Below are 15,005 nucleotides of genomic sequence, written 5' to 3' on the forward strand. Positions count from 1 at the left end.
CAGATATTATTCTTGTCACACCCAAACCTTTCACAAAACACATTGTAGAAAAACATTTGAGTCACGTGTTCCTTGGAATCCATAGTCCATTTACTTCACAGTCCAGTGTAGATTTTACTCTGATTTCCATGGAAGGACCAAGGGACTAACATTGAAATATTTAATACATTAAAATATTTAACATACTCTATATTAAGTCACAGTAGCAAATTAATCTTTATTTAAATGCAAACTTATATGCAATATAAATGAATGGTAAAAACAAATAATAATAGCAATTCTATCACATATTCATCCAAAACTGTGTAAAATCCCATAGTAGGATTACAATTTCTACTATCCACATGAAATAGGAATAATATTAAAGATTGCTTGTTCTTTCTTACCAGTATTGCAAGCCTGAACTGCAGGAACAAACATTTGTAATCTCACCAGAGTAGCATGGTTTGGAAGGCAAGTCATCGTTAGTTAGAGCACTCTATGGGATTTATTAGGCATCAACATAGGTCAGTGAGAATATGAAATGTTAAATCTCAAGCCTAGTTCTGAGCAATGATTTTCCACTTAATGTACTACCTATAAATTTTACTATACATACCAAAAATATTCCTTATTCTTTTCAAATTTTGCTATGGTACAATGTAATAACAGAGCACATTACATTACACAGCTGTAGTGAATTACACGTAGAGACGAATTAAGTGCAAACTTATACTATTGACCTTTATTGCTTTCATCTGAAGATATTTCATCTTTTAGGTGTTAGTCATGATAATTAATGCCTATCAAACAGGAACAATGAATTGGATTTTAAAAATGCTGGCATATTACAAGTAGAAGTTCAGATCACGTGTGACATTTAACCATTTTTATACTTACCAATCCTTAATAAATTTAGGATGAATAAAGTGATAAAATGGAGCATGGCAAACAATAAGTGCTAAAGTTGCTTGATTATTACAGCATATTAACAATCATTCCATTAGAAATTCTGACCACTGAGTTTGATTTCCAGTACCAAAAGAAAGAAAGAAAGAAAGAGAAAGAAATTCTAGTATTTCAATCACCTATTGAATTATTATTTAAAATGATATACTCAAAAGAATCAAAATATAATTAAAACGCTATCATGATGGCTGCTATTGATCTTTATAAAAGCTACATTTCATGGTACACAGGGACATAAGCCAATTAGTAAATCTGAAATGTAAAAATCACCTGGCAGAGAAAACTTATTGAGACACTTCCTTCTTTCCTCCCTTTCCCTTCTCTATTACTCTATTAGTAATCATTTCTGTCTCTCTCTCTTCCTTCCTCCCCTTCTCTCTTGTTTTGCTTTATTTCTAGTGAGAACAAATTTGCAAATAGTCAATTCACAGTAACCTAAATGCAGTATTTGGGGGAAAAATTAAATAACCTGAATGTACAATTGTTAGGAGCACATGACTAATGGAATAAGCTTCAGAAAATTTTCACAAATATCAAGATTATCACAAATCTTGAGAAAATATTTATTACAGACACGTCAATAACTTTTCTGGAATCCTCTCCATGTTTGAACTGAGGCCATCATAAACAGAATATCTGTAACTTCTGAAAGTAGAACAACTAAGCTATGTTATGAACTCTCACCGCTTCAGAAAAGAAAATAAGTCCTAGATATCCTTCTTTTTCCACAAAACCTTTGTGATCACTGTTCGACACCATTTAGCATGTTGATCTCATCTCATCTTAATACAGAAAATGTGGCACGGTGAATGTGGGCTGTGACAGTTCAATTTAATTCTCACCTTGGTTTGTTCGGTAGCCACCTGGTCAATTAGAAAACCACAGGTCAAGATGTGTTTTTGTGGGACTACTAAGTAATAAACTTAGTAGAAACTAAGTTCTAGGGGTGAATTTAGATCTCCATTTGGTCTCTGAGCTTTTCATCTCTGGTACTCTTCTCCTGCTCTGCTTCCCAGATATCATGTGCTAAGTATTTTTGCTCAATCGTGCCCTCCCCCAAGAGCCAGTCAACCATAGATGGAAACTTCTGGAACCATGAGCCAAATTAAACCTCTCTTCCTTTAACGTCAAGGTGTTGACCCTTTTTGAGCACCACCAGGACAGCTGAATAATACCTACACTGTGGTATATATCTGTTATTATATGTTTATCTTTTCTTCACTGGGCAGAGTTTAATACCTTGATTAGGTTTTCCAGAGGCAGAAAAAAATTCAGACTATAGTCCAGCTGAAGTGCAGCAGCCAATCCACCAAGATCCTAGGACACAAAAACAATTTACATCCAAATGATTCTGTTTAGACATGTGAATCCGCGGGATGTGTCAAAGGCTCCAAACTAAGTTCTAGAATATTTGGTAAGGCTGAAATAATTGTGAGGCCTGTGGCACAGCGACAAAGTCATAGTGGGAGTTTGAGCAAATCTTGAATCGTTTTCTACTCAAAATAAATTATACAGCCCTCCTTTCTGATCCAATAAGTCAAACTACTTTTGACTTTACTTGACAGTGTCCATAGTGAAGTAAAGAATTATAGCAATTTTTATACCACAGAAGATTAAACCCAAAGAATCTCTGGGAAATGAACTGGAATTGGCTACATGGTTTACTTGGACATGAAAGAAATAAACTAAACTCACAATAAAAAAGAAAATACAGAACACTGTGCAAATTAAAAAAAAAAAAAACCTATTCTGTTCCATTCCTTCCTTTTATCTACTGATATTAAAAGCTCCTAAAATGAATATTGCAGGGGAATTTATCCTCTGGATTAATATGGATGACATAAAAAATTCTAAAAGAGTAAGAGGGAGAAATCGCTTCTGATGTCTTTGGACAGATTAAAGGAAGTGAATGAAAAGTTCAAATGCCTATGATTTTGCCTGGAGGCGTAGACTAAGAATATTTTAGGATATGATCAAATATTGTCTATTTCTGTGGCCTGGGCACTTGAATTCAAATTTCAAATGGATCACTCGGGTCTGCAATTTGCAAATTATGGTTTTCATTGAGAGATTTTTGATGTGAACCTTTTGTTATTGTTGTGAAATCAGTGGCACTGGGAGATTTTTAAAATGGGATTTTAAGAAAGACAGAGAGATAGAGATAGATACAGATACAGGTACAGATAGTCATAGCACTTTGGTCACAGCAAACCCCAACATCACATAAAAAATCTTCATGAGAAAACCCCATTTCTTGCTGTTTAAAAGTCCCTCTTTTGTCTCACCTGAGCATCAACTTGGAGGGCAACATAAATCATTTTCTAGCTTTGCCTTTATCATTTCGTACTCTTTCTAAACCTAAACAGTCATAGCCCGTTGTGTTCCTAATAATTATTCAACAGTAGAATATGGAAGGAATAAATAGGCACATTTATAATTTGGAAAGAACCACATTTTATAGAAATAAACATCCACAAACTGTATTGTATAAATAGATTTTGAACTCAGTAGAAAAAGGAAAGAAAGGGACAACTGTAAGCTCAATATGGTTTAATCTAAAATACAGTGAAATGTGCATAAAGGCATCAGAGATCCCAGATTCCATTTGCTAATGCTGATCCTGAAGATCTGCAAAGATGCTGATCCTGTCTGGTCTACTGGAGCTTATGATGGGCAAAGATGAAATTATTTTGACCTTGTCTTATGATAGAGTTGGTAATATTTCCACCTATGGTTATTAACTGGATGGTTGGAAGAAGCCTGCTTGTAAACCGGAAGAATTCTTATGTTAGCTTTGGACAACATTAGCTGTTAAAAGGTTAACTAGACTTGGTGAATGCAGCAGACAAGGTGGGAGGGAAGTCTGGGCTGGTGCCCATGATCAACAACCCCACCCTGCTGGGTGTGTGAGCCTCTCACTGAGGCTCTTCTGGGGCAGTGTTAGCTCTCACCGCCCACCTCCCCACCTGACACACCAGACCCCAAGTTGCTTTGCTCCACTTAACAACTGCCAGGGGCCTGCTTTCCCACTAGCTGTGCTTTTACACAAAAGCAATAAATAACACATTTTCAAGAAATAAGAATTTTTCTCCACTAAATGATAATAATTTAATATTTTACTAGCTAAAATTAACCATATATAGTATGTTGCTTAATAAAAGAACTGGAAAAGGGCTATGAAAAGGAATGTGTTAAGATGAATCCAAGAAAGCGATAGTATATTTGGCAGTGTGATTGCCCACCAGAAGGCTTTCCTGTGAAGAGCAGAGCCTTAACAATCAGGTGTGCAGTAGCATCCATTTATTGGATGCCCCTCACCTTGTTTTCTAGCTCAGCTTTCTTCTCCAGCCACCCCAAGAGATTTAAGAGGAAATGTCTATAGTCACAGGAAGGAAGATAATACTTGTTTCAATAACATGAACTTCCCATTTGCGTGGCTAACTTGGACATAATCTCTGTATGTGCCCAGTTACCACTAGCAGCAACCCAAGAGCAAACCAAACTGAAGTTAAGCAGAAGAAACAGCAGAATAAAATTACAAAAGAAACTACTGAACTTGAAAGAACAAGGACAAGGAAGAGTACAGAGAAAATTGATGAAATTAAAATTTAGTTAAGCCACAAAATGACAAACTCCAAGCAATATTAACAAAGAAAAATAGAGTACACAATCATGAAAAACATGCACAGAAGAAGAACAATTTTCCTTCCTAAAAAATAGAAGAATTATAAAGGAATACTACAAATAATTTTATGCCAAAATTATTGAAATTAGATAAAATAGCCAAATTCCTACAATGTCACCAACTAAGAAAACTACCTACAATATAATTTGAAAATCTGACTAGACTTGTAGAGAATAATGAAACTGAATTAATAATTAAAAATTATCCAAAAACATGAGACTCAGATGTCTGTGAATCTTATATATTTTTAAAGATTAAATGATATAGATATTTCATAATAATAGATAATAGGAGGATAAATTATCTCAAAACTCATTTTTTCTATAAAGATGGTATTAACCAATAGCAAAGCCAGACAGATAAATACCAAAAAAGGAAAACTACAAAACCATGTAATCAATGAATGTAAGTACAAAAATCCACAAAATGTATCAGCAAGAGAAATCCAATAATAAACAGAAAAACTTACATACAGCACCTAAGTGGAACTTACCAGTTAATTGTAAAAATATTCTGCCATTAGAAAATTAATAAAAGGAAAACAATCATTTTCTTAATAAATAAAATAAAAGCATTTGAGAGAGTCTTGCACTCATTTATGGTAAAAACAGTTTCTTAAGAAATTGAAGCACAGTTGAACTTCTTTATATTATAAGAAGTGTCTATGAAAAGCCAATGGCAAAGATAACTTAGTGGTGTGGGACACAAGCAAAGCCTTCTCAAATACAATAGCAAAAGCACGGTCCGTAACAGAAAAAATGTGATATGATATATATCATCAAAATTTAAATCTTGACCACTTCAAAGCACACAAAGAAATAAAACAAGAAAAAATTGCAACCAGACTGTGAACTAAATACACTTTCTTGTTTTAAGTTAATTATGTCATGTATTATGTTACAGTAACAAAAAACTGACTAATATACTATTTCATACTCACTGGAATAGTTTTAAAAAATACAACAAACAATAACAAATATTATCAGGAATGCAGGAGACAGATTTCTCTTTTATTGATGGTGGGGTCATTTGGGAAGAACGTTTGATAGTTCCACTCTACAGTAAAATATTATTCAGCAATAGAAAAGAGTGAATTGACACATGCTAACACCACAGATAAAACTTTAAAGCACTGTTAGACTTGTGTCACTGTCCTAACAAATGACCGCAAATGCCACTGCTTATAGCAACATAAAAGATTATTTTAAAATACTACTCTTTGGAACTTTGTCTCAGATCTCATTGGGCTAAAATCAGAAGTTTCTGGCAGGATTGTTTTTGTCTGGACCGAGTCTGTTCCTCCGTCTTCTGCATGCTTCCTGCTTTTCTTGGCTCATGGCTGTCCATTGCAAAGCCAGCCATACAGCCTATGTCTGACTGATCTGCGTGATTCGATGCTCTTCTCTCGGTGGAGCTGGAGAGACTCCCCGTGTTCAAGGACCCTGGTGCTCAGAGAAAAGTAAGCATGCGTGAACTAGCAGATAGAAGCTAAAATGTGTTTGACCTTTTAGAGTAATATTTTCTAGAAGGCATAAAACAGGTGATAGACTGCTAAATTGTTTACTTGTAATGTCTGTTCTCTTACCTATATTTAAATCCTTGTAGAAATTTCAACAACAACCCATCTGACGTTTGTCTCTTATAGAATTTGTAAGCGGGTAGTTTCATACAGCTCGGCTGGGGAAGACATACAGCACAGGCACATGTTGGTTCTGGACTACTCTAAAGCTCCTCCAAATTGGGACTTGATACTTTTTGACGTAAAAGTTTTGTCCCACTACTTGTGATTTGTTTGACACTCTAATTGCAAGGTTATCTCTGTACATTGCTTCATGAATTGCTACTTTTCTAACCAAAGTAATTTTTTGATATTCTTTGTTTTTGATACACATTGCACCTCCCTGAGGCAAACAAGATCCAGTACAAAGCAGCAAAATTTCACAGTGTTAAGAATAGACAGTTTTCATGAAAAAGTAGATGCCATTCTAAAAACCATACTAGGCAGTATGTATCATTATCATTAAAAATAAACATACATATATGTCCATGTAACTTCAGATCATAATGAACTGTGGAAATAACTGCTTATTTTAATTAATTAATTAATTAATTTGCAGGGACTGAGAATTGAACTCAGGACCTCACACTTGCCAGGCAGGTCCTGGCCACTGGGCTATACCTCCCGCCATTAATTGCTTATTTTTAAATGCTGATGTTTAATTTTAAAATTAGAAATACCATTGAGAAATCTGTACAGTTTTCAGTAATACAAACGTTTTTTTCCTTTAAGCAATATCATGGTAGACATAGTGTTTATTTTCATTTCCTATGACATGATTATTTTCAAGTAAATGCATTTTTAAAACATAGATCAACGAAATCCAGAAATAGGACATGAGGAATTAACATTAAAAAAAAAAAACAGGAAAAACTACTGGAAATATTCCTTCACTATATTTATAAAAAGTGGGAGAATGATAAGAAGCAGAAGAGAAACAAGGAAGTTATCTGAGAGGTGTGAGTAGATTTAAGAAGACACAGAGACTGGAAGAGTGGGGAGGAGTGAGGGGGATCATGGGGCCTACCATCCTCCTTGGGCACATAACGCTACTAACAGGAACTTTGGTGGCAGGTCCTGTGAAGCCACAGAGGTTTACCAGTTACCCAGATTCCACTTCAAATCACACCTCTACCACTCATGAGGTAACTCTGGATACACTGATACTGTGATCTCAGCTTCTCCTCAGTAACACTGGGATGATTTAGTTATTCAGCATCCTACACATCCCAAATGCCCCATGAATGACAGTTTCTTTAGGTGACTGTCCTAGTTCATGTAGCTAGGTGGTAGTAAATGAGGAAACAGTCTCCTTATGTCCAGTGTAGTGGTAGTTTCCATTTATTTAGGCATCCAATGGGTTCTGTTCCCAGAAATACTTTAAGGAAATTAACATCTCCAACTTATTCTTTACATTTTGCATCTTTGAACAGTTGTATTTGTTACACGAGAAATCCTCCTACATATGCTATTTTCTAATTTGGACTGTATATAAATAACTATAAAATGGACGACATGACCAGAATCTCTATTTCATTAACAGATATTTTAAAATGGTATCTGTTTTGTTGTTCTGCAAAGATACTGTCATTTTATGAGCCTCATAAACACTGGTTAGTATTGAATCCTTGTTTTATGATTATATATTTTATAACTAAGATATCACATGTTTATGTACATGTTCTTTGAGAATTGTAGAAAAGCATAAGAATTTTATTCAGTTTGATTTATTTCTTTCTCTTTACTTTGCACATCTGTCATTTGCTAAAGGAAATGGACATATTTAGAAATCATTTTCGACAACCCAGTCACAGCAACCTAAACACACATGCAGAACTTCTATCTCTAGCCAGATAGATGACAAGAATTGGCACTGACATTGTTTCTTCTCTCTGTGCTTTGCTCCTTTTACATTCTGATTTAAAAGTGAAAGCACTGAGCTGTGGTGAATGTCTTTCCATATTGATGGAATAAGAGATTGGCTGAAGTTTTTGTCTTTTGCTTCTTTCCTAGAGATTTTCTCATTATTCCAGTATCTTCTTGAAAACAGTTTATGTTCCTTTCCTTCTAGGGACTTCACACTGTCTTTTTATGTAAAACTAACCTGATTTTTGAAATATTCACTTGCCTTGCATATCATGGGAATAGTTCAGACTAAGAGTTTGTAAAATTGGTATTTGCATTTAAGAGCTCAGTTATTTTTAACCTTCTCTGACCTAAAAAAAAAAAAAAAAAAATTTAAAAGACTGCATCTACATAATAGAGAGGTTTCCAAGAGGATGTGAACCTTTTTTTTCTGATTTTCCTCTCTCTGTACAACCATGGCTAGTAGCCAAGTCACAATGAAACACCAGTGTCGTGTTGTATTTTCAGTGAATAATGAGAGAAAAATTCCTTTTGTGTAGCTTCAGCAAACACCATATTTTCATCTAGTGTCCCTCCCAGTTGAGCACACCAGAAGCTAGGAAGTAGGGACATTGGTCAGAGGAAGTCAATGTTTTGTTTTTATAGATCTGGAGGATTTATTTATTTTTTTCTTTCAGGTGTTTGCTATGTCTATAAGGTCAAATCAAATCATAAAATACATGAAATATCCTAAATTGTGAAGAAGAATTATTTCGCTCAATACAGCCATGCATGTATTCACAGGTTGCATACTACACAATTTCATGGGCAACATGAACATAGCATCAAGTCAACAGTTTTCTGATGAGGGTCTGATGATAAGTGCTTTAGGTTTTACAATGTGTGTGATAATCCTGTGACATTCTCCTTGATTTTTGTTTTGTTTAGTTTAACAAACTTTGATAAAGAAAACCATAAATTCATAATTCTCAAGACACAAATGATCCACGTATCATATTTGGCTTGCTGGGTATTCTTCAGAGTTCTCGGATGTACACTCTACTTTGCAAAGCTGTGCATGGAAAACTATCTTATTTTTCTGTCTATAATGCCTGAGAAGTGAAGGACTTACAGGACAACTATTTAGAAGAATAGTGGATTGCTGTTAGTAGCTGGGTCATGTATACTCTTCTAGGTTCTAAAAGCAAACAAAGTTGTCACATCTCTTCATGGAACTTATAGACAAGCACAGTCAAAAAGGAAATAAAAGCTCCTCTGGCTTTAAAATGTAAACTGGTACAAAACATCCTCTCTGGGAAAGGATGGGTATTGGGTTAATATTATCCCTCAATTATTGCAGACTGATCAAGTCTGCAGTCTCGCAAACCAGTGTATGGTAGAAAGCTAAATAAAAGAGGCAAATGAAATGATTTCAGGGCCTCAGGAAGATCAAAGCCCTCTCACAGGTTTCAAGGTACACTCAGGGATAAGACCAAGACAATCTCTGGGTGGCCTGTATTTATTTGGCTATAACAAGAAGGGAAGGGAGTATTCAAGAGAGCAGAACCACTCAAGGACTTCTCCAAGTAAGTCATTAAATGAATCTACCTAGAGTGAGATACCTGAGGTTGAAGTCTTTATGTAGTTGAGGTTGGATCCTGGTGTCCTTGGCTGTGATCTTATCTTATCCTTTGAGACTTTCTGGTTTCATTCGCCATTACTGGCGTTAGTAATGAATACTGACTCAGGGGCTGGGGATTTAGCTCAGCGGCAAAAGCGCCTGCTTGGCAAGTGCAAGGTCGTGAGTTCGGTTCCCGGTACCAGAGAAAAACCAAAAAAAAGTAATGATTACTGACTCACAGAGATTCACTTACTGTGAGTCTACCACCCATCTCCAGACAAAGAGACTAGGCCTTGGACAAAGTCACAAGTAAACAGGCAAAGCCAGTTGGTTAATTTAAGTCCTGCTTAGGGCTGCTTTGTAGTGGTCTTCATCCATAGTTGCATTGAAATATGATGAATAAATAGAACTTGTTGAATGAGGGTGCATTGGAAAAGCCCTTACTTGTTTGGAAAGAAAGTGGAAGTAATCAGCCAGAATTCAAGGCAGTATTCTGAGCAGGAGATGCAGATTTTGTTGCTATCAAAGTAAATTTTTGTTATTTGAGATAATGAGTTTTGGTGATGTCACCTGGAGAGAAAATCCATAAGCAGAAGCCCTGAGAAATAGCTCTTGCAGTATTCATTTAGTTGCTGAGAATGTGAACCATAACTCCTGAGATGCCAAGAAAAAGTGTCCAAAGGGAGGAGAAGTGAAACACCTAACTTAGGGAATGTAGAAGGGCAAGAAAATGACTGTTTCACAAAGGAGCGCATTAAGAAGATGTTTCCATGGCAATGTGAGAAATGCAAAAGTAGCAGACACAAACGAGGATTCTATGGAGTTGTTTATATTCCACTTTGAGGGATGGGATCGCTTCAACACAACAACGCGAGGTGGGACAGGGGACACATGGAGTATAAAGGTATTGAAGAGTGAGATAAAACGTAATAGGAAGCAGAGAGATAGCTCTTTTGAGAATGGGAAGAGGATAAAAAGTGAAGGGAGGGTGGGTGAGAAGAGGGGTCCAGGGATGAAGAAGAATTTGAGAGGTATTAGGTGCATGTACTGACTCCCTACTCAGAATGGAACGAGTAGTGTAACTTTGGCCTCCTTCCTGTTCCATTTAACTTGCACTAATAGAAATAAAAATATTCATTTTTAGATGCATGCTCGCTATGCTTAACCTGGAGTTCTCAATCTGTCATTTCCATTCCTTGTTTTGATTGCTTATATCACTTTTTTAAAAAAAAAAAAACCCTGCATTATAAAAATCTCAGCAAAACTATGGAGGTATAATACCTATTTTTAATCATTTGACCAATTCAAGATTTCATCAATTAAAAGCTAACCCATTAATGTAAGTTATATTAATATAGAAAAAATGTCCTCATTGAGTAATCTACTAGGAGACCGAAGTATAAGCTGGTGACATTTTAGAGTAAGAATAAGATATAAGAGTACCATAAAGAAAGTGTAAAGAAAACATTTTTACCTGTCACAAGATTGGAATTGGTTACTGAAGGTCAAGGAAAAACAGAGTTTCCCAAGATTGAAAGCAACATGTGGTAAAAAAATATTAGGTGGTGATTCTGATTTTAAATTGTTTTAAGTTTACCATAGAAAGAAAAGTCTGTCTCTCTGGAAGAAAAACTATCACAGAGTAAGATAACAGTAATTGTAGGTCTTCATCTATTCTTATTGCACCTCCCAGTTTCTGAGTTATGAATACCTGAAAGCCATATCTAGAAACATCAATGAAATAGGATCTATCATCATTAGTTACATATATTGGTTATATATTGGCCTCGGAGTTGTAAGAGGCTGTTCTCAGAGTTCGAATGTTACATATATATCCAGTGATGTCCTAATAGTAATTTTTAAGTCATGTAAAATATTTATCTTGCAGTTTCCTGCTGACAGGGAGGTTGGGAGAATGCTTTTAGAAGGCAGAAAACTCTGTTGGAGTTTTCCTCCAGTCTTGGGCAGTCTCACTGTCTTAGACTTGCATATACTAGGAAGGAAGAATGCTAGAAATTGGGGTTTTACTATCAAAAATTTCCACTTAAGGATTCTACAGATACTTTACTAAAACATCTTATTTAAGGCCACAGTAGAATATTTGCACATTATCTATGTATCAGAGATCATTTTTTTTTATTTTAAAGGGAGTGGTACAATAGTACAATAACAGCATACCAGTATCACGAACATAAACAAAGCAAGAACATTTAGTGATACAGGGTTTCAAGACAAAAATAATTGGAATTCACACTTGTTGTTGCATTATATATAGCGAACCTCAACCATGTTGCTCAGATTACCAGATGCAAGAATGGAAGATTGCTCAAACCATTAAAGAGAATAAGAAAATAATTATAAGGAAAAACATTAGCAATAATACAGAGTTTCACTAGACACAATAGTAGGAATTCACCATTGTAATTCCATTCATACTGTTACCTTCAAATCAGTTGCTCAGATTACCAGACACAAGCATGCAAAATCAATTAGAACACAAAAAATTGCAAGCATTAACTGTTCATTTCAATACACCATCTGACATCAGCAATACAGTTATTGCAGCTATTCAGCTATTCATGTATATTTTGCCTTCCTTCTTTCTTTTTTCTTCTTTCCCTCATCCCAGTCATTCCTTCCTTTAAGCAATTTCTTTCCCTTTCCTATCATCTATTGTACGTTTTGAGTTTTACCTAGTCTTTCAGGTTCCTAAACTAAGGAGACAATATGATGCTTACACATGTAGGTCTAATTTATTTCACTCATGAGTGTGGTCTCTAATTGCATTCATTTACCTACAAAAGCCTCAAGTTTATCTTTTCTCATAGCTGAGTAATACTCTGTTGTACAAAAATACCACGTTTTTTATCCATTTCTCAGTGGATGGGCATCTGAGTTGTTTCCAAGATTTAGCTATAACAAATTGTGCTGATATAAACATGGGTGCACATACATCACTGTGAAAAGATGTTTTGAATTCTGGGAAAATACTCAGAAACGGAATAACTGGGTTAAATATGACTTTCAATCATAGTTTTGTGAGGAATCTTCAACCTGACATCCACAGTGGTTTCAGAAATATACACTACCACCAGCAGTGGAGTGGAGTAGGGCTCCTTTCACCCCACATCCTCTCCAGCACTTGTAATTTGTTATATTCTTGATGATAGCCATTCTTTCTGGGGTGAGATGAAATTTCACTGTTGTTTTAATTTGCATTTCTTGAATGACTAATGACATTGAACATTTGTTCATATATTTATGCACCACTACTATCTTCATTTGAGAAGTGTGTATTCATCTCAGATGCCCATTTTTGGGTTGGGTCTTTGAATTGGGGGGACCTGATTTGTTTTAATTCTTTATATGTCCTAGATAGAAGTCCTTTGTCTGAGGAGCAGTTGGCTAAAATTTTTTGCCAATTCACAGGTTTTCTTTTTACTCTATTGGTGATTTCTCTAGATGTGCAAAAATTTTTCAATAAGATGAGATCCCAGTTGTTGATTTTTTGAAGTATTTCCCATGAAACTTGATTTTTGTTCATGAACTCTGCCTATCCCAATGTCGTCAAGATTTTTACCTAATATCTTTTCCAATAAATTTAGTGTTTCTGTTTTAATACTTATATCTTTGATCCATTTTAACTTTAATATAGTGCATGGTGAAAGACAGGGGTCTAGTTTTAGTGTTCAGCATGCGGAAAGCCAGTTTTTCCAGCACCATTTATTAAAGAGGCTATAGTTCTTCCATTGAACATGTTTGGCCCCTCTATAAAACATAAGGTGACTGAGTGTGTTTATAATTGAATCTGAATCTTTTAATCTGTTCCATTGATCTTCAGGTCTGCTTTTGTGCAAATACCATGCTGATTTTATCACAATACCTTTTCAGTATAATTTTAAGGCAGAAATTGTAATGTCTCCTGCCTTTCCTTTGTTTCACAGGATTACTTTTGCTATTCTAGGCTTCTTCTGGTTCCAGATGAACTTTAGAAATGTTTCCTCTAGATCTGTGAGCTATACTAATGGTATTTTAATTGAGATTGCATTGAATCTGTACAACAATTTTGGGGGTATGGCCATTTTCACAATATTGGTTCTTCCTACGCATGAGTAAGGAATATCTTTCCATTTTCAGAAATCCTCTTTGATTTCTTTTAGCCAGTCATTATAATTGCCACTGTCTAGATCTTTTACTTCTTTTGATGGAGTTTTTGTGGTCTTCTATGTAGAGTATATTGTCATCTGCAAATAATTATAATTTCACTTCTTCCTTTCCTACCCTTATTCCTTTTATTTCTCTCTCTTTTCTAATTGCTATAGCTAATATTTCCCAAACAATATTGAATAGGAGTGGTGACAGAGGATATCCTTGTCTTGTTCCTAATTTTAAAGTGAAAGCTTTGAAATATTGACCATTTATTATGATATTCGCTTTTGGTTTATCATAGATAACTTTGATCAGCTTGAGGTAAAGGCCATCTATTCCTATTTTCTGTAGGGTTTTCATCATGAACAAGTGTTGGACTTTATTGAAGGCTTTTTGATCATGTGATTTTTTTCGTGTGTTGTTTTATCATTAATTTCCAATTTCATGGCAGTGCAGTCTGATAATATATATGGCATAATTTCAAATCCTTTTCATTTACTTAAACATGTTCTATGTACTAGTATGTGGTCTATTTTAGAGAACGTCCAATGTGCAGCTGAGAAGAATGTGTATTCTGATGCTGTTGGATGGAACACTCTGTAAAGGTCTACTAAGTCCATATGTGCACAGTTTTGGTTAAGTTCTGTTATTTCTTTCCCAATTTTTTGCCTCATTGATCTATCTCCTTGTGACAATGGTGTGTCAAAGTCCCCTGTTATGATTGTATTGCTACTTATTTCATTTTTCATGTCTCCTAAAATTTGTCTTATATAGGTAGGTGCTTCTATATTTGGTGCATAGATGTTTATGATTGTTATCTCTTCCTCTTGAAGCTTTCCCCTCACAAGTATGTAGTGATCATCTTTTTCTATTTTGGTTGTTTTCTGTTTGAAGTTCACATTGTCTGCAAACAAAATAGCTACACCCACTTTTTTCTGGGTTCCTGACACGTGGAGTATTGTTTTCCATCCTTTAATGAATCCTATGAATTTCCTTTTGAGTTAAATATGTTTCTTGTATACAACATGTAGTTAGATTTTGTTTCCTGATCCACTCTGCTAGTCTGCTTCTTTTGGTTGGTGCATTGAGACTGTTTACATTGATGGTTATAACTGATATGTTCTGGCTTATCTTTGTCATGCTATTTTCCTGCTGTTGGATCCTCCTTTTTCCCTCTGTTTAATTGCTTGTGCTGCTTG

Source organism: Chinchilla lanigera, unplaced genomic scaffold (genome assembly GCF_000276665.1).
Source record: "Chinchilla lanigera isolate Chin_1 unplaced genomic scaffold, ChiLan1.0 scaffold00017, whole genome shotgun sequence".
In the NCBI taxonomy this organism is placed as follows: Eukaryota; Metazoa; Chordata; class Mammalia; order Rodentia; family Chinchillidae; genus Chinchilla; species Chinchilla lanigera.